Genomic DNA, 7,053 nt, shown 5'->3' with positions numbered 1-7,053 from the left:
GGGCTATTAATCATTGTTAATATAATATATATTATACAATGTTATTACTACTATTAGTGAGAATTAACCATAGATATAGATGAAGACAGATGACGCATGTATCTCAATCGATATAAGAACTAATTACACCACTAATAAACTAGTTATATAACTAGTAATATTACTGTGATATTACAAAAGTACTTTATTGATATGAAACCTTATATTGCACCTAACACTTTTAGAAATACCATCTTTAATACTGTTATAGTCGATATAATGTGATAATGGCATTGTTTGTGTTATTTATTGCCTCTTGGTGTTTTCACTCAATCAATAGTCATATTTGGTATACATATTCGATTTTTTTTTATATTTCTCATTATTTTAACATTTCAACTAACCGTCAAATTAAGTATATAGGGAGGGGAAAGGGATTGTTAGTAATGGAGGCAAATATCACCATTACTAGCAATATGCCCTGTCAGGTCGACCTCCACGTGGTTCTCCCTGGAAACCATCATGGCTTATTCTAGTTGAATTCGTCAGGATGGGCTAACTGACCTGCCTTTTCATTCTCACCAATCATCCCTCACTGGTGTCCCGCCAGAGTATACCGATAGCGTAGGTGGGGTTACCATTCGATTATGATACATTAAAAAAAATTAAGCATATACGTACTGTTTAGGATGGAGAAGGATACAGGTTACTATTTATTCCAGTCAATCAACATAATCCAATTTACGTGAATACAATCTCTTGTAAGATTTAATCCTATTAACATAACAAAATTTTATAAAGACAATATATGTAGAAGGGGGTTATTTTAAGAAAATGACACAAAGGATCTTAAGAAGACTAATAGATGCCAAAGCAATAGATTATAGAAATTTTCTTAGTCTGTCCGTCTGCATGTATGTCTATTCCGACATCATAAAAAAATAATTACACCAAAATGGATGCGGTTTTCACAGATTTTTTTTATACTACTTAGAATGGCAAACAATCTGACGGCCCACCTGATGGAAAGTGGTAACCGTCGCCTATAGACATGAGCAGTACCATGGACATAACATCCTCTGTACCTACCCAGCAAATTCACTGCCATATCCCACCCTTCAAACCAAAACACAGCCATGCAAACACAACTGCTTCACGCTTGAAATATGCGTTTCTATAAAAAATTTAAACTTAAAATATAATTTATGTTTTATTTTGATACTCGTATGTTATCAAGAAATTTTCATTGGTTTTTTTACCTCTAAAATCCATGCGTACGAAGTAATGGATAAAATAGCTATTTACCTTTAAATTAATGCGCAAAGTAATTGCTACATCTATTTAAATGTATTCATAGTATAGATGATGAACACTTTATTATCAAGGCGCCAATGAATCATTAATGTCGGAGCGTTTAGATAACGTTCAAGAGTATTAATCATATAATTATAGTTATTGCAAAGAATATAATGATATTATACAATTCGTGACTTAGGTGTATATATATATATATATATAATTTGGAATATGTTTACCGAATTTATACACAGGTAGTTAACGCCTTTTACATTATTAGGTAACTTTATACTTCGTTTCCGAAACAAGACTCTCTCGTGGGGAATGTAAATGAAATTTATTTATTGGAAATTACCTAGTTGTGTGGCTATAAATGAAAAAGGCACTTTTTATTTATAGAATATTAAATTAGGTACTCAGTAAATATTATTTTCCAAAAAGCCGTGATAATTAGAAAGTACCCTAATCAATATTTATGATTGAACTGAAAAGAAAAAAGTTTCCATTCAGTTGTAAATTTTTGTTTTATGTGTGTGTGTGTGTTTCTTCCCTTTTTTAACAATAACTTTGTCACGTGATAGTGGATTTGTATATTTGTTACTTTATAGCATCTTAACGGCTTAATTCACTGTGAATTTTTTTTTATGGGTAAAAATGGTATGGTAACCCCGCCTGCGTTAACGGGATACGCTAGCGGAGCACCAGTGAAGGGTGATAGATGAGAATAAAAACAGGCCAGTTAGCTTAGCCCATCATGATGAATTCATCAGGAATTAACCATGATAGTTTCCAGGGAGAACCGCGAGGAGGTCGACCTGGTTGGGTATATTGCTAGCAATGGGATTCTCAGTCTCTGTTACTAACAATCCCTTTCCCCCCATCACTATGAAATTAGGTATACACATATTATATGGAATGCAGAAGGATATAGGCTACTTTTTATCCTGGTCAGTAAATATACCCCGATCACGTGGACGGAGACGCTGGTAAAATCATCAATAACACATATTTATATGATAAATATATGATATTGATGATTCATTTTGCAATCGACACTTCGCTTCCGCGTTAGCCTCATACAATTGCTCAATAAAATTAATTCTCAATTAAATTATAATACATAAACAACAAAGAGATACAATCGAATTGAAGATTGCAATTTTAAATTTGTTTACAGTTTATTTTAACCTAATTTCTACTTTTATATAAATGTTCACAAAGTATTTATTTATATTGTTTGATCTCTAAAACATCAGTCGATTAATTCCAATTATGTATACTTATAGTCGTATAGGTTCCGGCATAGAATAGGCCACCCCTTCCTTTTCTGTGGGTGTCGTAAGAGGCGACTGAGGCAGGGCGAGGGATAGACAGCAGCGTCCCTCTTAAAACATCTTCAAAGACTAACTTGGATTGCCAATTGCCAAGCATATCAACTATTCGCAAAATCCCCTTTATGGGGAAGGCTATGTTCAGCAGTGGACAGTTAACGGTTGATATGATGATGATGATGATGGTGATGTATGTACTAGAGGGAAACTTTGTACAAAAGTAGATTGCTTTGGTACCTCTGTACCATTCGTGTTTCTACCGTGAAGCAGTTGTGTTTGCATCGCTGTGTTACGGTTTGAAGGGTGGGATATGGCGTGAATTTACAGGGTACAGAGGAATAACACCTGAGTCCTCTGGAATGGCAACGCATGGGGGGTATCATGGGCGAAACAGTATACTCTGTTATGTCCATGTTACTGCTCATGTCTATAGGCGACGGTTACCACTTTCCATTAGGTGGGCGGTCAGCTTGTTTGCCATTCTAAGTTGTATAAAAAAAATTATACTTATATACGTATACTTATATTACCTTACTCAAATCACTATTATATTATATAAATTTTACGAGAACTGTACGTGAAGTAGTTAAAATATTGATTAACTTGAAAGCGTATTTAGTTTAAATGGACCATTTATATATAAACAAATATTTTACAATCGTGATTGATTTTACTAAGCTTATTCAGAGGCTATAAAGTAACGGCCTTGCGTCAACAAGACGTGAAATAATCGAGCTAATAAAATAATAATCATTCACAAACTAGCTGTGTTGAATGCTTTAAAGTGTTAGCAAGGACTAGCATATAATTACTGTAAGGCCCCCCTTACACGATACTTAAGGTAAGTAAAATCTAAAATAATTCTATTAATTTCCCAAAAGTCTAACTGCGGTTGTCAACCCGCCTGACAAGCGTGGCAACTACTAGTAAAACTCTGTGCTTATGGGTGAGGCCTAGGTTCAGCAGTGGACAGTTTACTCTGTGTTATAAGGGAATAAGGAACAAACTTCTAGAGGCACAATCTAGAATACTCAGTCAAGAAAATACAGAGCTTGTCCAACCGGAAATCGAGCCCATGACCTCATTTACACAAAGCTACGAGCCCATCACTGTGCTGCGGAGATTGCCAAGGTAATAATATGGTAACTTCTTTTTATATAGTGATATTTGATATTAGTAGAATTTCTTTCTTTTTACGTGTCATTTTATTTTATAACAATTATTAATAGATCATCATATGTCATATCAGTCATTAACTGTCCATTGTTGAACCTAGGCCTCCCCCGTTAGGGAAGTTTGCCAGTAGTTGCCACGTTTGACAGGTTGGCAACCGCAGTTAGATTTTGATGATATTTTTAGAGGAACGCTGCTGTCCATTCCTCGACGGTTAAGTTCCCTTAGTCGCCTTTTACAACATCCACGAGAAAGAAAGGAGTGGCCAATTCTATACCGGGATCACACGGTGAATTTTCTATCGTGTAATCCGTGCCTTATTTTATAATCAATATTGGTTATTAACGTCTACCTACGCGGTGGTAAAACTCGAAGGATAAAACAGAATTGAGTATTTATAATGAATTGCAGTTGGTACTTTGTTAATTACCTTAATTAAATCATAAATACAGTTCTTGGTAATCGTATTATTTTTATAGTGGTTAATCAAAGTAGGAAATTGTATTTGGTTAGGTAATAGTGTTATAAATTCTTTATATGTACATACTAGTTTAATACGCGACTTCGTCCAACAACTGGGATATGTTCACTGAACGGAATAATGCCTAGCCTATGTCCTTCTTCATCCCACAAGTGTGTACCAAATTTTATAGTGATAGAAGCTACTAAGGCGTTAAGAGGTAACAAACACACTTTGACATTTATAATATTAGTAAAAATAATAAGGGATATCTTCATAAATTCTATAGACATAAATATTTATCTTCAGTAAGAATCTTCAGGAATGGCAACGCATGAAGTGTACAGCAATAATATGTATTGTTGTGTCCATGATGGTGTTGGTGTATCTAGAGACATGTAACTACGACACTATAGATATGTTGCGATGGTTATTACTAGTTTCCATCAGGTTGGCTGTCGATATTGTTCAACGTTTCTAGTTGTTGGTAAAGGTTAAAGAGATAAAATAGTCACGAAAAGAAATCCACCCCATTTTAGTCGTACTTTGGATAAAGAAAAATGTATATTTTAATTATGAATTATAAACAATTATTCTGCAAAGTTTCAAACAAATTGAACGACGTATATAAAAATTATCATATAAAAATTACACCTCCCTTACTCCACCCCCTATAAGTATCTCGCAAAAAAAAATATGTAAAATATGTAAAGTAGCCGTATCCAGAGTCTATACCAAAAGGCATTATAATCGATTTAACGGTTTAGGTGTGAAAGCGTAAAAAACAAACAAACTCATTTCTACATTTATAATACTAGTCAGGATTACCAGGACAAGGTTTCTGTAAAAAGAAAAGTGAAAAATAGTATGGAAAAGTAACTGGATTAAAACATTACAGATTTGGTCTCATTTTCCTCATTAGTACATCCGTGTAAATCCTGAGTCTGTAGCTAGTTTGTAATAAATCTCCATCTGATTTTTTCTTCCATACAGTTAAAGTATTTATACCTATTTGTATCCGTCAGTCATGAAAAAATATTTCAATTAATATACGAGTAAATTTTTCATACATATCATCAAATTATGCCATGTAATTATGAATTTTCCATTTTGTAGGTATCTGAAATAAATTAAGGTAATGTAGGTCTTATATTATATCTTAATAAGTTCCCAATTATGAAATTCAAAATATGTTTGCTTCTTTACAAATTGAAGTTGCTTGTGATTATTTATCTATATTTATCTAGAATATGCTTTCATTATATATTCTGAGAAAAGTGTCTATATTGATATTTTCCACTGACTTCAAAAAGAAAAATGTTTTCAATTCGGTTGCATTTTTTCATGTTTATTACTTCATAACTCTGTTAGTTGCAAATCAATTTGGAAAATACTTTTTTATATTAAATGATATACTTACAGATTGGCCCCACAGAAATTTATTAAAGTATTCCTAATAGTTAAGTTTTTACTGCAATATAATTGATATTGTCACAATTACTGTCATTTTTTTTGCAGAAAGCAATCTTAATCGTAAATAAGCTCATAGTATAATGTTTATAAATACTATGAACATAGTATAATATTATAATAAAATAATTAATATTTTATAGTATAATATTTATTTAATATCCTATAATAAAATTAATAAAAAGAGGTTCTAAATTTGTTTATATTTTTTTTTTGTTTGTTATCCCATAATTCCATCAGTTATAAATCGATTTGGAAATTCTTTTTTGTATACGTAAACGAATATGTTCATTATCAAAAGTAATTTAAAATGTAAAATAAGTATCCCATATAGTATATTTATATCAAATTTCACAGTAATTGGTTAAGCCGTTAAGGTATTATTATATAATATTATATTATATTATTATAAGGTAACAAACAAACACTATCACATTTGCAATATTAGTAATAACTATGGTGTAGTTTTATAGATATAGCTATATTATATAGATATCTTGGTAAATTCGATTTATTAATAAAGTTATTAAGGCACAGCAATCGGCTTAAACCAACTAGTTTTAAGAACAAAGACCGCATAGATACAATCTCGACATATCTAATATTGAAAGAGATTGCAATATCTTAGATGAAAGGGAAATAAGAAAATAATACAAAGAAATACATTTTCTTTGTAATATTTTCTTATTTATTAACTCGATAGTGTACAGGCAAAAATATGAATATATGTATAAATGTGAACACGAAATTCGTAGTATAAAATAACATTATAAATTTCAGCTACTAAGAAATATTTTATTAGTCTAATAAAATATTTATAGTGTGTGTGACTGGTATACGTATAAATCCTAAGAAATCAGTATATTAAATAAAAAAAAATATCAACCGACTTCAAAAAAGAAGTTCTTTTTATTAAAGGATTTTACCTCATAATTCCGTCAGTTCTAAACCGATTTTGACAATCCTTTTTTTTATGTGAAAGGATATAGGTACTTACTGATCGTATAGAAATTTAATCAAAATCGATTTTGTCGTTCAGTTTTTTAAGTAAAATAATTGGGTTTTGTCACAATCGAAGTGTGTTTTTCTTTGTGGAATACAACTTAATTGTTTTTAGATTTTTATTTTATATAATTTTTTCTATTTTATAAAAATATGAGATATTATTGTGGTCAATCGACGGAACAAAAATATTTATGAATTCTACATTCCTTATCACCAAATAGCCATAAGAGTTGATAAAGAATACACTAGTGCATTTAAAACGGAAAAAAAATACCATATCACCTGGCCAGCGTAAGAGTTTATATCTTCTTCTTCGGATTAGATCTATGGATAATGGCG

Source organism: Galleria mellonella, unplaced genomic scaffold (genome assembly GCF_026898425.1).
Source record: "Galleria mellonella isolate WM207_F2 unplaced genomic scaffold, CSIRO_AGI_GalMel_v1 utg19, whole genome shotgun sequence".
NCBI classification, from domain to species: domain Eukaryota; kingdom Metazoa; phylum Arthropoda; class Insecta; order Lepidoptera; family Pyralidae; genus Galleria; species Galleria mellonella.
Note: the sequence above shows the minus strand (reverse complement) of the source record.